We start from the raw sequence: 16,591 nt of genomic DNA on the forward strand, positions 1-16,591 counted from the left end.
AAATAACAATAATCTTAACATGTTATAAGGAACCTGCTCAGAGAAGAAAATATTTTGATGCTGTTACAGAAGGTTGCAGATTCTTAGGGGAATAAATGTAAGTTGAAATTAATTTCAATTTTCCATTTGTCTCAGAGATGATTCTGTAGACTTGAGGTCAGCAGTAAATATAACAGACACTTATTTCCTTGTTTTAGAGACTCTATTATCTCCCTAATATTATGTAGTCTCTCCATAAGGAGATCAAACAAGAGATCCATATCCTCCTTGTGGTCAACAAAACATTCCCATAACATTTTCTATTAATTTATTTGAAGCTAAATCTCTCTCTTAAATGTATTTTTAAAAAATCTTAAAATGCAGGTTCATTGTCTATCAGTGTAACATGTTATATTGACTTGTTTTTGTTTTGCTTTGAGTCAGTTTTCTAGTTCATACTATTCTTTATTCATGTTAATTCTGCCATCTGGCATATAAACTATTTTTCCTCATTATGTTTGGATCCCAATTTTGATGACAATAGACTCAATATAGAAACCTGTAGTGTATAGGTAGAGACATCCCTACAGGCTGAGAGCGATTAATTAAGCAGCATCAGCTCCAAATTTATCTAACTACATGGCTTCCCTCATAGCTCAGTCAGTAAAGAATCTCCCTGCAATGCAGGAGACCTGGGTTTGATTCCTGGGTTGGGAAGATCCCCTTGAGATGGAAATGGCAACCCACTCCAGTATTCTTGCCTGGAGAATCCCATGGACAGAGGAACCTGGCAGGCTACAGTCCATAGGGTTGCAATAGTTGGACACAACTTAGTGACTAAACCACCACATGGTTTTAAACTTTTCTATTTATATTTTAAAAATTGTCACTGCATTTCCTTATATATTTACTGAGCTCTGCTTGTGGCTCAGATGGTAAAGAATCTGCGTGCAATGCAGGAGACTTGTGGTCAATCCCAAGGTTGGGAAGATCCGCTGGAGAAGGAAATGGCAACCCACTCCAGTATTCTGGCCTGGAGAATTCCATGGACTGTATAGTCCTTGGGGTCGCAAAGAGTCGGACACAACTGAGAACTTTCATTTTCACTTTCAGGAGGCACTATGGTAAAGAACTCACCTGAGAGAGAGAGAATTAGAATTTGATTTATCTGTCTCAGGATTTGTGATGTGCTTTCTAAGGTGCCTATAGGAAAAATAAATTGTAGTATAGAAAATATGTACATGAAAACATATATTTGAGGGATATTAGAGTAAAAGCAACTTTCTATCCATGATTAGGAGTTTCAGTTTAGTTTGAAAGGTAGTTGTGAATCAGTGAAGAAGTCAAAGTGAATGAACTGATTGCAGTATGTAAATTAGTAATGAAAGAAGTTGCCTGTAGTTCAACAAGTTTAGCTATATATAGTTCTGTCATAGTGTTTAGGAGTGAAACCAAATATACAATGGCAAGAATCAAAAGAAATACATAGACACAAGCAATATCTGAGGGAGGAAAGATAAGATGAGTCACCATGTTAATCCTTAAATAATGGAAGACATTTTAGACAAGGAAAAGGGTTTGCAGTTGGCAATTAAAAAATAACTTATGTATAGAAATACTGGGTTTTAGGGACTTCCCTTGTGGTACAATGGCTAAAACTCTGCACTCCTAATGCAGGGGGCCTGGGTTAAATCTCTGGTCAGGGAACTAGATCTCACATTCTTCCACTAAGAGTTTGCATGTCACAGCTGAAGACCTTGCATGCCACAAAGATCAAAGATCCCTTGTGCTGCCATTAAGACCTAGCACAGCCAATTAAATAATTTTTTTTAAGTTGTCTACCTTTTATAGAAAGAAATACTGGGTTTTGTATTTTGATGTGCAGGTAGATATATTTTTGAAAGGCCAAAATTAAAAAATAAATAGGTCAAGTATCTATCAGTAGAAGTATTCAGAAAATCTGTATATTATTGGCTGCCCAGCAGATGGACCAGATGCTGCAAATTTTGTTTTCCATCTGTGTGACTTTTTCAGTTTTATTGTTAACATTGCCTCCTTTCAAGAGTTCCTGGTGTGTCTGAGTGTGTCTGTGTGAGTGCATGCACACGCATGCTATTACTGCTGTCTTGCTGCTCTTTGTCTGTTTCATGGTGCTGAACATCAGCATGGAAAGCAGGCAACAGCAGGTTGAGTGCTAAATGTAAAGGGTAAAAATAGAAATAGCAGACTCAATGATGTGGTGAGAACCATAAGACTAGGGGATTAAGAGAAAAGAGCAACTGCTCTTTTCCAGTATTTGCTTTAAAAGATATAATGGAGTAAGATATAACCATTTGCAATATAATTAAGAATAAAAAAAAATAACCACCAATTTTAAAAAGTTAGTTAGACCCTCGTAACCATGCCATGGCACCTTGTCCCACTCAAATGTCCTCATAGGATAAAGAGAGCTAAGCTTAAAAAGAAGCAGGTTCAGATTTTGGGATGGAAACATTCTCAGACAAATTACAACAATCTCAAGGAGCACATAGAAGCAGAGAGAGAAGAAAAGAAAAACATGACTTAAAAGATTTAAAATGCTGACAAAAATAATGTCTGAAGTGTCTTTAGGTGAAATTATTATTCAAATGCCAATTCTTTCTACTCAAGTTTTAGCATAAATATAATTTATTTTGTAAGTCAGACTAAAGAAACACATATTAAGAAGCAGAATTTTTAGAAGTAAAAGGAATAAGGAGAAGCTCAGAATATGAAAAATCTTGAGATTCCAGTCTGTAAAAATATATTGTCAATTCAGAAGAATCATTTTAAGCCTAACTGGAAGAGAACAGAAACATTAACTCTAGAGAAAGAAGCTGTGCCCCTTTATTGAAAGCCTCAAATAAGACATAATTAACCAAGTTCACTATTTTTCTTTGTTCTAGTGCTCTTTTATTTATCCTAATTCCATATCAAAGAAATCCATGACAATTAAGAAGACTTATTTTCTTCTGTTTTCAATTCTGGACATTTTGTGATAATTATTTCTCCTGTAAAAAGTCCTCTGTTCTCTTATTTAGGGCCTCTTTTTAGCTTGTTTGGGTATTTTTTAGACATTGACTTGTGTTTCCTTTAGTACATTTTATGTTCACTTTTATATTCTTTACTTGATTAATAACAATCTTGTGAAATGATTTTGTAAGTGAAAACTGGGCAGTCTCTGAGTGAGTCAGCTTCCAGATGACTAATAGGAAATACAGGGTTTTATTTCTTTTAATATCTGCATGCGGGCATGCTAAGTTGCTTCAGTAGTGTCCAACGCTTTTGCGACTCCATGGACTGTAACCCGCCAGGCTTCTCTGTCCATGGGATTCTCCAGGCAAGAATACTGGAGTGGGATGCCATGCCTTCCTCCGGGTGATCTTTCCAACCCAGGGATCGAACCTGGATCTCCTGCTTGGTAGGCAGATTACTTACCACTAGTGCCACTTAGGAAGCCCTTTTAATGTTTGTCCCTCCATTATTTACCAGGCATAGACCCTTTTTCTTGGAGATGTCCCTGAGACCTCTCTCTAGGTCTCAATTTCAAACCCCCTCAGCCCCTCCCCAACTTCTTTGCCCTCTGTTTACTTTTAGAGAACCCCTTCTTTCTCCTGTCTAGTTTCCTTCAGAGAAATCTCCCTTTCATTTCTTCTCAAACTCAGCTGTGGTCTGGTTCTTTCATCATAGTTTTGAAGGCTCATCAAATCCAGATCTGAATCATTAACAATTGAAATGACTTCAACTTTCCTTGAGAGTTTCAAAATCAAACTTTGTGAAGAAAGGAAATCATTCTTGTTTCACTTTCTCATTGTGACAAATAGAGAAAAGAAAGCAGCACACTTTGAATATTCAGACAATCTAAACTTTCTAACTCTGCCACACAGTCAATACTAAATGTTGACTAAGTGATTAAGTGAATTAGCTGAAAGCTTATCCCTTGTCACTTTCCACCAAAGGGTGGAAAACCTTTCTTGCAACTTGACATGGGCCTGTGACACAGTTCTGTTTCCAAAGGGAGGAAAGTCATCTGGTGGTGATGGTAGTGGGTAAGGGATTAAAGAATGTCTTTTTTGTTTTTTTGGTAAAATGATCAAATGAGGGAGAGCATGGATGTGATACCTGGAGATGCAGCATTTTTTCTGTGACCACAAGGCAATAGGCTGTATATTGAGGATGGTGAAGCAAAAGATGGTTTTCGGTCACAGACGGCAACTTAAAGCAGCTGAACTACAACCAGCAACTGCCTGCATTCTAGCATTTCTTATTATGCAAGAGAAATTTCTTTGATTCATTATTCCTCCAGCCTGCTTGAATGAAACTATGTTCTGCCTATGGCTAAAAACAGTCCCTCAAATTAGCTTCTTTACCACCATAGAACTTGTGACTTCTCTTCTTCCCACACTCTTAATTAAGTGTTCGGACTATTGGCAGAAACTGTTTTTATAAATTATCATAGCTGTCTGTTTTTATTTCCTTTCCCACTTTGACCCATTTTGTATAGTCTCCCAAAGTTTTTCTGATTCAAAGCTTATCGACCACTTTGAGGTTAACCTCATCTTGAAAATATTCATTCCCAGTATTTGTAAGGCCATTTATTAAGTTAAAGGAGTTCATATATATTGCAAGTATTATAATTTGAGTTTAGGTTGTTTATTTTAGATGTAGCATGGCTGAAAGTATCCATAATATACAAGGTTTCATATATTTTTAGAATATTTAAACATCCAGTTCATGCAAATATGGTTTTTGCATCTTTAAAATTGCATTTCATATTGATTTGATGAGGAAAATAGGTATATCACTAAGGCATAATTCCTGCCTTTATTTAGGTCATATATACAAAGGTGAAAACTTAAAGCTTTAGGTATATAACATTTTAATTATTTAGTAATTTCAAAACAATTAAACTGTGTATTTTTTAAAATCCTAATATTTCACATAGCCGTAGATTTCACTGTGACAAATGCAGTCACTAGAAGGTTTGAGCTGGCTGTCTGGGCTAGAAGAAGGAACATTGGCTTTAGAATTCAGCAAATTTGAGCTTAGGCTCTCTGCCACTCTCTGTCACCTTGGGTGCATCACTTTACCTTCATGAACCTCAGTTCAATTCAGTTCAGTTCAGTCACTCAGTCGTGTCCGACTCTTTGCAGCCCCATGGACTGCAGCACACCAGGCTTCCCTGTCCATCACCATCTCCCGGAGCTTGTTCAAACTCATGTTCATTGAGTCGGTGATGCCATCCAACCATCTCATCCTCTGTCATCCCCTTCTCCTCCTGCCTTCAGTGTTTCTGTAGCCTTAATTATAAATGGTAATAATAACAGGTACTTAGTACTGTGATGTTTTTCTTCATTTCTTTTAAAATAAAACATGTAATCCAGTAAACCTTTTCTCTGATGATACTGTTTTCCTCTAATAGCTAGACATTAATTCCCTCATGGAATGAACTTTTTTTAATTAGCTAGGTTTATTTTTCAAATCAACTTTCTTTCATCTCAGAATACTTTTTTTTTTTTTTTTTCATTTGCATCTCCTGAACTGCAAACAGATTCTTTACCTGCTGAGCCATCTGGGAAACCAGATATATGTAAGGTGTGATGGACTCATTGTTAATAAGATTCACTGGACAGAGTAAGAAAACTGAGCCTAGGAAAGATGGTGCAGCAACAATTCTGGGACCTGCTACATGGCCTCTGCTCAGCTCTGACTTTAGCTATAATTCTGGTAGGTGGTTTTCTGGAAGCTTAGATTTACCTGGCACTGACCCAGCAAAAGCTGATCATGTGTCTTTCCAGTCTCTGACTTGGAGAATTCTCTGGCACCACAAGAGTCTTACTGATCTACTCTGCCATCTTTTAAGTGAACAAGGCTGGATGACATTATTTTTTATACTTCTCAGAAGGTTTCAGAAGATCAAGCCAACCTGTATCATAGTAGCTTTTTCTTTCTCCCATGTCCAATCTACCTTCTCCTTTTCTCCTGCTTCATGTGATCATCTATCAAGTAAAGTATGTGCACCCAAACTCTTATCTCTGACTCTATTTCTGGGGACCAAATACCTAGAACAGTTGTATCCTGTGAAAGCCTGCTCTGTTTAAATGGTCCCATGGGCAATGTCCCAAAGGCACATTAAACCTAGGTGCGGTGCAAATAATTTGGGTATAGGAAGGACATCTAATTTTGCAGTAAGGTTCAGGCAGGAAGAAAAGAGGATGACAGCATTTTTGTTCTGGGTAATCGTACCATTCAAGGTGGGATCCCAGCTGACAACTGACAAAACAAGATCCTTTGTAAGAACAAGGTATGGTGGAGCCAGGCAGGCCAGGGCCAACACAGGGCTCCTGACCCACTCATCAGAGGACGAAATGTGCTGGATGGAGGGCCTGAGTCAGAAACCCACATGCGACACTGGTTCAACATGTCAAGGTCAAGTGAGAAACACTAAAATTTAGAAGCTACATAGGAGTCCCAGACTTGTTCACTGAATGTGAAATTTTAGGCCTGTGCAATAAGATGATTCCAAACATTTCATGCTAGTTGCCCAGCTTGCCTTTTGTTCCTGTTTTCCAAATGAAAGGCATTTGTCACTTCATCTTCCTGTTAGAGGAAAATAAGCTCTAGTAAAAGTAGATCAGTATTTTTCTACTTCTTTTTTTTTTTTTGCTCTTTGCAATTTATTTATTTATTTATTTATTTATTTTATAAATTTATTTATTTTAGTTGGGGGCCAATCACTTCACAACATTGCAATAGTTTTTGCCATACATTGACATGAATCAGCTATGGGTTTACATGTGTTCCCCCTCCTGGACCCCCCACCCACCTCCCTCCCCATCCCATCCTTCTGGATCATCCCATTGCCCCGGCCCTGAGCCCTTGTCTCATGCATCGAACATGGAATGGTGTTCTGTTTCACATATGATAATATACATGTTTCAATGCTATTCTCCCAGAACGTCCCACCCTCACCTTCTCCCTCAGAGTCCATAAAATTGTTCCATGCATCTGTGTCTCTTATTCTGTCTCGCATATAGGGTTATCGTTACCATCTTTCAAATTCCATATATATGCATTAGTATACTGTATTGTTGTTTTTCTTTCTGGCTTACTTCACTCTGTATAATGGGCTCCAGTTTCATCCATCTCAGTAGAACCGATTCAAATGTATTTTTTTTAATGGCTGAGTAATATTCCATTGTGTATATGTACCACAGCTTCCTTATCCATTCGTCTGCTGATGGACATCTAGGTTGCTTCCATGTCCTGGCTATTGTAAACAGTGCTGCGATGAACATTGGGGTACCCGCGTCTCTTTCAATTCTGGTTTCCTCGGTGTATATGCCCAGCAGTGGGATTGCTGGGTCATATGGCAGTTCTATTCCCAGTTTTTTAAGGAATCTCCACACTGTTCTCCATAGTGGCTGTACTAGTTTGCATTCCCACCAACAGTGTAAGAGGGTTCCCTTTTCTCCACACCCTCTCCAGCATTTATTGCTTGTAGACTTTTGGATAGCAGCCATTCTGACTGGTGTGAAATGATACCTCATTGTGGTTTTGATTTGCATTTCTCTAATAATGAGTGATGTTGAGCATCTTGTCATGTGTTTGTTAGCCATCTGTATGTCTTCTTTGGAGAAATGTCTGTTTAGTTCTTTGGCCCATTTTTTGATTGGGTCGTTTATTTTTCGGGAGTTCAGCTGCAGAAGTTGCTTGTATATTTTTGATATTAATTGTTTGTCTGTTGCTTCATTTGCTATTATTTTCTCCCATTCTGAAGGCTGTCTTTTCACCTTGTTTATAGTTTCCTTTGTTGTGCAAAAGCTTTTAATTTTAATTAGGTCCCATTTGTTTATTTTTGCTTTTATTTCCAATATTCTGGGAGGTGGGTCATGGAGGATCCTGCTGTGATTTATGTCGGAGAGTGTTTTGCCTATGTTTTCCTCTAGGAGTTTTATAGTTTCTGGTCTTACGTTTAGATCTTTAATCCATTTTGAGTTTATTTTTGTGTACGGTGTTAGGAAATGTTCTAGTTTCATTCTTTTACAAGTGGTTGACCAGTTTTCCCAGCACCACTTGTTAAAGAGATTGTCTTTTCTCCATTGAATATTCTTGCCTCCTTTGTCGAAGATAAGGTGTCCATAGGTGCGTGGGTTTATCTCTGGGCTTTCTATTTTGTTCCATTGATCTATATTTCTATCTTTGTGCCAGTACCATACTGTCTTGATGACTGTGGCTTTGTAGTAGAGCCTGAAGTCAGGCAGGTTGATTCCTCCAGTTCCATTCTTCTTCCTCAAGATTGCTTTGGCTATTCGAGGTTTCTTATATTTCCATACAAATTGTGAGATGATTTGTTCTAGTTCTGTGAAAAATACCATTGGTAGCTTGATAGGGATTGCATTGAATCTATAGATTGCTTTGGGTAGTATACTCATTTTCACTATATTAATTCTTCCAATCCATGAACACGGTATATTTCTCCATCTGTTTGTGTCCTCTTTGATTTCTTTCATCAGTGTTTTATAGTTTTCTATATATAAGTCTTTTGTTTCTTTAGGTAGATATATTCCTAAGTATTTTATTCTTTTTGATGCAATGGTGAATGGTATTGTTTCCTTAATTTCTCTTTCTGTTTTCTCATTATTGGAGTATAGGAATGCAAGGGATTTCTGTGTGTTAATTTTATATCCTGCAACTTTACTATATTCATTGATCAACTCTAGTAATTTTCTAGTAGAGTCTTTAGGGTTTTCTATGTAGAGAATCATGTCGTCTGCAAACAGTGAGAGTTTTACTTCTTCTTTTCCTATCTGTATTCCTTTTATTTCTTTTTCAGCTCTGATTGCTGTGGCCAAAACTTCCAAAACTATGTTGAATAGTAGTGGTGAAAGTGGGCATCCTTGCCTTGTTCCTGACTTTAGGGGAAATGCTTTCGATTTTTCACCATTGAGGATAATGTTTGCTGTGGGTTTGTCATATATAGCTTTTATTATGTTGAGATATGTTCCTTCTATTCCTGCTTTCTGGAGGGTTTTAATCATAAATGGATGCTGAATTTTGTCAAAGGCTTTTTCTGCATCTATTGAGATAACCATATGGTTTTTTTCTTTCAATTTGTTAATGTAGTGTATTACATTGATTGATTTGCGGATGTTAAAAAAACCTTGCATTCCTGGGATAAAGCCCACTTGGTCATGATGTATGATCTTTTTAATATGATGTTGGATTCTGTTTGCTAGAATTTTATTAAGGATTTTTGCATCTATGTTCATCAGTGATATTGGCCTGTAGTTTTCCTTTTTTGTGACATCTTTGTCTGGTTTTGGAATTAGGGTGATGGTGGCCTCATAGAATGAGTTTGGAAGTTTACCATCTTCTGCAATTTTCTGGAAGAGTTTGAGTAGGATAGGTGTTAGCTCTTCTCTAAATTTTTGGTAGAATTCCGCTGTGAAGCCGTCTGGTCCTGGGCTTTTGTTTGCTGGAAGATTTCTGATTACAGTTTCGATTTCTGTGCTTGTGATGGGTCTGTTAAGATCTTCTATTTCTTCCTGGTTCAGTTTTGGAAAGTTATACTTTTCTAAGAATTTGTCCATTTCTTCCAAGTTGTCCATTTTATTGGCATATAGCTGTTGGTAGTAGTCTCTTATGATCCTTTGTATTTCTGTGGAGTCTGTTGTGATCTCTCCATTTTCATTTCTAATTTTGTTGATCTGATTCTTCTCCCTTTGTTTCTTGATGAGTCTGGCTAATGGCTTATCAATTTTGTTTATCTTCTCGAAAAACCAGCTTTTAGTTTTGTTGATTTTTGCTATGGTCTCTTTTGTTTCTTTTGCATTTATTTCTGCCCTAATTTTTAAGATTTCTTTCCTTCTACTGACCCTGGGGTTTTTCATTTCTTCCTTCTCTAGTTGCGTTAGGTGTAGAGTTAGTTGATTTATTTGATTTTTTTCTTGTTTCTTGAGGTATGCCTGTATTGCTATGAACCTTCCCCTTAGTATTGCTTTTACCGTGTCCCATAGGTTTTGGGTTGTTGTGTTTTCATTTTCATTCGTTTCCATGCATAATTTTATTTCTTTTTTGATTTCTTCTGTGATTTGTTGGTTATTCAGAAGCGTGTTGTTTAGCCTCCATATGTTGGAACTTTTAATAGTTTTTTTCCTGTAATTGAGGTCTAATCTTACTGCATTGTGGTCAGAGAAGATGGCTGGGATGATTTCAATTTTTTTGAATTTACCAAGGCTAGATTTATGGCCCAGGATGTGATCTATCCTGGAGAAAGTTCCATGTGCACTTGAGAAAAAGGTAAAATTGATTGTTTTGGGGTGGAAACTCCTGTAAATATCAATTAAATCTAATTTGTCTATTGTATCATTTAAAGTTTGTGTTTCCTTGTTAATTTTCTGTTTAGTTGATCTATCCATATGCGTGAGTGGAGTATTAAAGTCTCCCACTATTATTGTGTTATTGTTAATTTCCCCTTTCATACTTGTTAGTATTTGCCTTATATATTGTGGTGCTCCTATGTTGGGTGCATATATATTTATGATTGTTACGTCTTCTTCTTGAATTGATCCTTTGATCTTTATGTAGTGTCCTTCTTTGTCCCTTTTCACATCCTTTATTTTAAAGTCTATTTTATCTGAAATGAGTATTGCGACTCCTGCTTTCTTTTGGTCTCCGTTTGCATGGAATATGTTTTTCCATCCTTTCACTTTCAGCCTGTGTGTGTCTCTAGTTTTGAGGTGGGTCTCTTGTAGACAGCATATATAGGGGTCTTGTTTTTGTATCCATTCAGCAACCCTTTGTCTTTTGGTTGGGGCATTCAACCCATTTACATTTAAGGTAATTATTGATAAGTATGATCCCGTTGCCATTTACTTTGTTGTTTTGAGTTCGTGTTGAAACATCCTTTCTGTGTTTCCTGTTTGGAGAAGATCCTTTAGCATTTGCTGGAGAGCTGGTTTGGTGGTGCTGAATTCCCTCAGCTCTTGCTTGTCTGTAAAGCTTTTGAATTCTCCTTCATATCTGAATGAAATCCTTGCTGGGTACAGTAATCTGGGTTGTAGATTATTCTCTTTCATTACTTTAAGTATGTCCTGCCATTCCCTTCTAGCCTGAAGGGTTTCTATTGAAAGATCAGCTGTTATCCTTATGGGGATCCCCTTGTGTGTTATTTGTTGTTTTTCCCTTGCTGCTTTTAATATTTGTTCTTTGTGTTTGATCTTTGTTAATTTGATTAATATGTGTCTTGGGGTGTTTCGCCTTGGGTTTATCCTGTTTGGAACTCTCTGGGTTTCTTGGACTTCTGTGACTATTTCTTTCCTCAGTTTAGGGAAATTCTCAACTATTATCTCCTCGAGTATTTTTTCATGGCCTTTCCTTTTATCTTCTTCTTCTGGGACTCCTATGATTCGAATGTTGGGGCGTTTCATATTGTCCCAGAGGTCCCGGAGGTTTTCCTCATTTCTTTTGATTCTTTTTTCTTTTTTCCTCTCTGCTTCGTTTATTTCCATCATTCTATCTTCTACCTCACTTATCCTATCTTTTGCCTCCGTTATTCTACTGTTGGTTCCCTCCAGAGTGTCTTTTATCTCCTTTATTTCATTATTCATTCTATATTGATTCCTTTTTATTTCTTCTAAGTCCTTGATAAACATTTCTTGCATCTTCTCAATCTTTGTCTCCAGGCTATTTATCTGTAACTCCATTTTGCTTTCAAGATTTTGGATCATTTTTATTATCCTTATTCTAAATTCTTTTTCAGATAGATTCCCTATCTCCTCCTCTTTTGTTTGGCTTTGTGGGCATTTCTCATTGTCCTTTACTTGCTGAGTATTTCTCTGTCTTTTCATCTTGTTTAGATTGCTGTGTTAGGTGTGGCCCTTCTGTATTCTGGTAGTATGAAGTTCCTCTTTGTTGTGGAGGTTCCTCACTGCGGTTGGGGTTGGACAGGTGGCTTGTCAAGGCTTCCTGGTTGGGGGAGCTTGTGTCGGTGTTCTGGTGGGTGGAGCTGGATTTCTGCTCTCTAGAGTGTAATGGAGTGACCAGTATTAATTTTTGAGATGTCTATGGATTTGGTGTGCCTCTGGGCAGCCTGTATATTGATGCTCAGGTCTATGTTCCTGCGTTGCTGGAGAATTTGCGTGGTATGTCTTGCTCTGGAACTTATTGTCTCTTGGGTGGAGCTTGGTTTCAGTGAATTTATGGAGGCTATTGGATGGTCTCTTATTAATTAATGTTTCCCCTGGCTTTCAGTCTTATTCTTGCAGTAGCCTCAAGACTTCTCCTTCCATACAGCCTCAATAATAAAACTTTTAGGTTAATGGTGAAAAGATTCTCCACAGTGAGGGATACCCAGAAAGGTTCACTGAGTTACATGGAGAGATGAGGTGGGGGGGGGGGGGGTTGAGGTGACCAGGAGGGGAAGAGGGGAATTCAAATGTGGAGAGAGCAATCTAGCCAGTAAGCACTTCCCTCTGTGCTTTCCACAGTTTGGAACCCTCAGAGTGATTCACAGAGATACATAGAGAGGGGGGAGGAAGGTAACAGAGGTGAGCATGAGTAGAAAGGGAGGAATTAAGAGGGGAGAGAGAAATCTGGGCAGTATCCTGTTCCTGAAGTGTTCTCCGGTACCCAGAACACCCTCAGAGATTCACAGAATTGGGTTGAGAAGAGAAGGAGGAGGGTGGGAGATAGAGGTTCCCTGAGGGAGAAGAAAGAGCATCAATAGGTGGAGAGAGTGATCAGGCCAGTGATCACACTCCTGAGTAAAAGTGGGTCCTAAAGATTGGGTTCTTAAATGTACAAAGTTGATATCAAATATGTAAAACAAAGATTAAAAATCTAGAGTAGAGGTTAGACTCTTATAAAACCTACAATCTAAAAAAAAAAAAAAAAAAAAGAAAAAAGGAAACAGTGTAAAAAGAAAAAAAAAAACAGTAAAACAGTAAAAAAAGAAACAGTAAAAAAATGTAGAACAGGAAAAAAACATTAAAAAAAGAAAACACAAAAGGTATAAGATATATGTATGTAGTTTGCTTCAAAAATAGGGTTTTTTTTTTTTGCAAGTTAATAGTGGGTTATGAAAATGAAAGTTAAAGGTGTAATAGAGGACTTGAAGAAAAAGGAAAGAAGAGAAAAAAAAAATTTTTTTTTAATTAAAAAAAAAAAAAAAAAGTAAAAAATATATATATCCCAGACTTTCTCTGGAGCTGTTGTGAGCAGTGTGGGATCTGCTCAGTTTTAGATAGATCCTTATTCCTGCTTATACTTTTCAAGATCTATAGGTCCTTTTCAATGCAGTCGGTATTAACTACAGGGATCTTAATCTGTTGGCCTGTCCCTTCCAAAGCGCTTCCCTCTGTTTATTTGGCTTCTGTTTGGAGATCTCTTCAGTATCTAATTTCCGCCCTGCAACAAAGCGGTGGAGGTGATCTCTTTAGGTTCGCTTGTTCAATCGTGCTGTGGGGAGGAAGGAACACTGCAATTCTGGCGTGCGTGTGGTAAGCTCGCAGTGTCTCGGCCGCACTGGGTTCGCCCCCGCTCACGGCGTGTGTGCTTTCCCCGCCTACCCTGCTCAGGCTTCAGGTTACTCGGCCGGGGAGCGGGCCCTGAGCTGCGTGCACTTCCCAGGTCTAAGCCGCTCAGGTTCAGGCTCCCGGTTACTCCACAAAGGCGCAGACTCGGTTTCGCCCGCGGCTTGTGCCGTTCCCGGTCGGAGCTGCCCAGGCGGCCAGGAGTTTGGCGAGGGCGCTCTTCCCTGTTGGGGCGGTACGGCTTATCACCTCCCTGGTCCCCGCCTCGGTTTACGGGCGCGCCCGGCTCCGGTGTGCTTTGTGTCGGTTCTGGGGAGCTGGTCTCTGGCTGCGACCCTCCCGGCGGCTGTCGACCCTCCGGGATCTCAGGCAGTCTTTGCTTAGAAACTGGGAGCCTGTTTGCAGTTTGGTAGGGGGTGCCCTCTCTGGAGCCGAGTTTGCCCCTTTCCGGCTCTGGCGGGCCCCGCCTGCCCGCTGTGTCCGGCGGGGGATGGGGCGGTCCGCAGCCGGCTAGCTCTCCTCTGGTATCGCTCAGTCCTTTGTTCTGTGAGCGGGCCGGCAGTGCCTTAGAGTTGGGCTTTTCGCGGGATAGTTCTTTCTCTCTCGCTGTCCCACAGTTTAGGTTACTATCTCACGTTAGCTCCCTCAGATCGCCCTCGGGGCACTCGGGCCCGGTCCTTACCCTAGGCAATGCCGCCCGCTCCTCTCCGTTCAGCCCCCACTTGCTGGTGGCAGATGATGCGAGCGTCTGGGGTTCTTTGCTGGGAGTTGCTTTAGGCACGTAATCTGTGGATTTTATTTATTTTTTCCTCCCAGTTACGTTGCCCTCCGAGATAAAAAATCCTCCCCCACACCCGCCGGTGAGAGGGTTTCCTGGTGCTTGGAAATTCCTCCTCTTTTACGACTCCCTCCCCGGGACGGATCTCCGTCCCTAACTCTTTTGTCTCTCTTTTTATCTTTTATAATTTCTCCTACCTCTTTTGAAGATAATGCGCAGTTTTTGTGGAAGCCTGAAGTCCTCAGCCAGCCTTCAGAAGTAGTTTTGTGAAGTTTGGTCAGCGTTTAGATGTTCTTTCGATACATTTGTGGAGGAGAGAGTGGTCTCCCCGTCCTATTCCTCCGCCATCTTATCCCCGCCCCCTTCTACTTCTTAATGTTAATATAATGGAGGTACTTGGAGGTTAGGGAGATGAAAGAAGCAGGATCACTCCCCATCTCCTTCTGGCCTTAGAACCTCTGAGTAATTTCTGTGGGACATGAGGGGATACATGGAATACAATGAGTTTTTATAGAGAAAGGACCCTGGTCTGATTTGACTTTATATCCTCCACAGTGTCTTCTTGGTAAAAACTTTGAAACTTGACTTCCACAATGAGCACACTAAATAGGTAATTCATAAAACATGCTTATACGTCCCAGATTTCTGAAGCAGTAAGAGTGGAGCAGATAGAGAACAGGTAGTACCTTTAAAATATAGAAAGCAACATCCAACCAGTAACTAGATAACAGTTACCATGGACATGACTTAACTTTTTGTTCTTCTGGAAAAAGAAGTTGTTATGTGGCATAGCTTGGGCTGTTACGTTAGGCACCATGTGAAAATTTTGCCATAGTTCTTGACTGGGGTCCCATAAGTCATGGGATCTGTGTTCAAATCTCAGCTCTACTGCATGCTCGCCACATAAATCTGGACAAGTCACCTCATCTCACTGTTTCCCTTTCTGCTAAAGGACTGGTTAGCTTGAAATAATCTCCAAGGCCCCTTCAAGTTCCAACAATTTTATTCTAGTTCACAAACAGCCCAAATGTTCATAAAATATTCTGGAATTGACAGTACATGAGTAATCAGACTTTTAAGTGAACAAACTGAGTCATTTTTGGATATTTACACTAAACATTTAACAATCATTTTATTCCTTTCAAAAAGTATATTTATTTTTGGTTTAGGCATTGAGGTGTAGATTTTAGTGTTGTTGGCATGAATACTCTGGCCATTTTTATAAAAGAATGATACTCTTGGGAGATTAAAAATTCTTAAATGCAAAAATGCCTGGGAAATGTAAACTGTATTTTATTGAACCAATTGATTTTGCAAATGCATTTATATTCACATTCACAAAAGATTTCATTAGAGATTCTTAGCATATTTTTACTACATGATTAAAACCTTTGTAATGTTTGAAGACATCTCTTCTAGAACAAATGCAGTAGAAACAATGTAGACATCAAATAAGATAATACTTGTGAAAAAAATTTAAAAAAATAAAGCGCTATACACATATAAAGGATTATTACAATTAGGTATAATAAAGTTACTGAAATTGTGTAAATTGTTTCTAGATAATTTTAAAAAGTCAAAATGGCCAATTTGATGTCATGCTTTTATTTTTATCCTTGTTACATGTTTTGGTTGACTCAAGTTAGCACTTTATGCTTCACAGCTGCTGACTGAAACTAAGGAATAGCAAAACTGACCATTTTTTCTGTTATAAGCATTTGTGGGCTTCCTAGGCCACTTTTTGGTGAAGTGTCGGCCTCTTATGCAGGATAATGAAACCCTGTGCTAACGAGTACAATGGATAAAAGTGGAGCTTGAGCTTCCATTCTGAGAATAATGCCATAGGAATTTGGAAGAATTACACTGGAGAACAAAGGGAGAGCACTGTCAACTTGCAGCCACTTAGTTGGATCAGACTCACCAGTGGCAGAGTTTGAGTCCTCTGAAGAGAAGACCCCCTAAGCAATATCAGGACAGGGTCAGGGTGTTGAGTCAGGTGGGAACCTGAAGTCCACAGGTTTACTAACTTGCCCAGGATGCCTGTAGACCTTCCATAGCAACCTCCTGTTGTCTTCAGGCACACGTGTAAAGGAACTCTCAGTCACCCCTATGTGTCTCCTTTGGGAAGACCTGTTCTTGAGAGTGCCAAGAAGAAAAGCCAGCAACTTGGCACTGAGTAGATTTTAGATCCTTCTTTTGTGAAAAAGCCTATCAGGTGTACAACTAATTGTTTCTCAGGATGAGTATGTAAGTTAAGTTTAATGCTCAGTAAATCAATGAA

General features: G+C 39.0%; 1 protein-coding gene across 1 annotated transcript in view; it reads left to right on the forward strand.

Annotated features, from left to right (window-relative positions):
• Positions 1–16,591, forward strand: part of C11H4orf33 (chromosome 11 C4orf33 homolog) — an 855,122-nt gene that overhangs the window by 765,016 nt on the left and 73,515 nt on the right. The gene's annotated exons all lie outside the window — the stretch shown is intronic.

The sequence above is a fragment of the Giraffa tippelskirchi genome, chromosome 11, assembly GCF_054371585.1.
Source record: "Giraffa tippelskirchi isolate mGirTip1 chromosome 11, T2T-mGirTip1v1.2.pri, whole genome shotgun sequence".
NCBI lineage: Eukaryota > Metazoa > Chordata > Mammalia > Artiodactyla > Giraffidae > Giraffa > Giraffa tippelskirchi.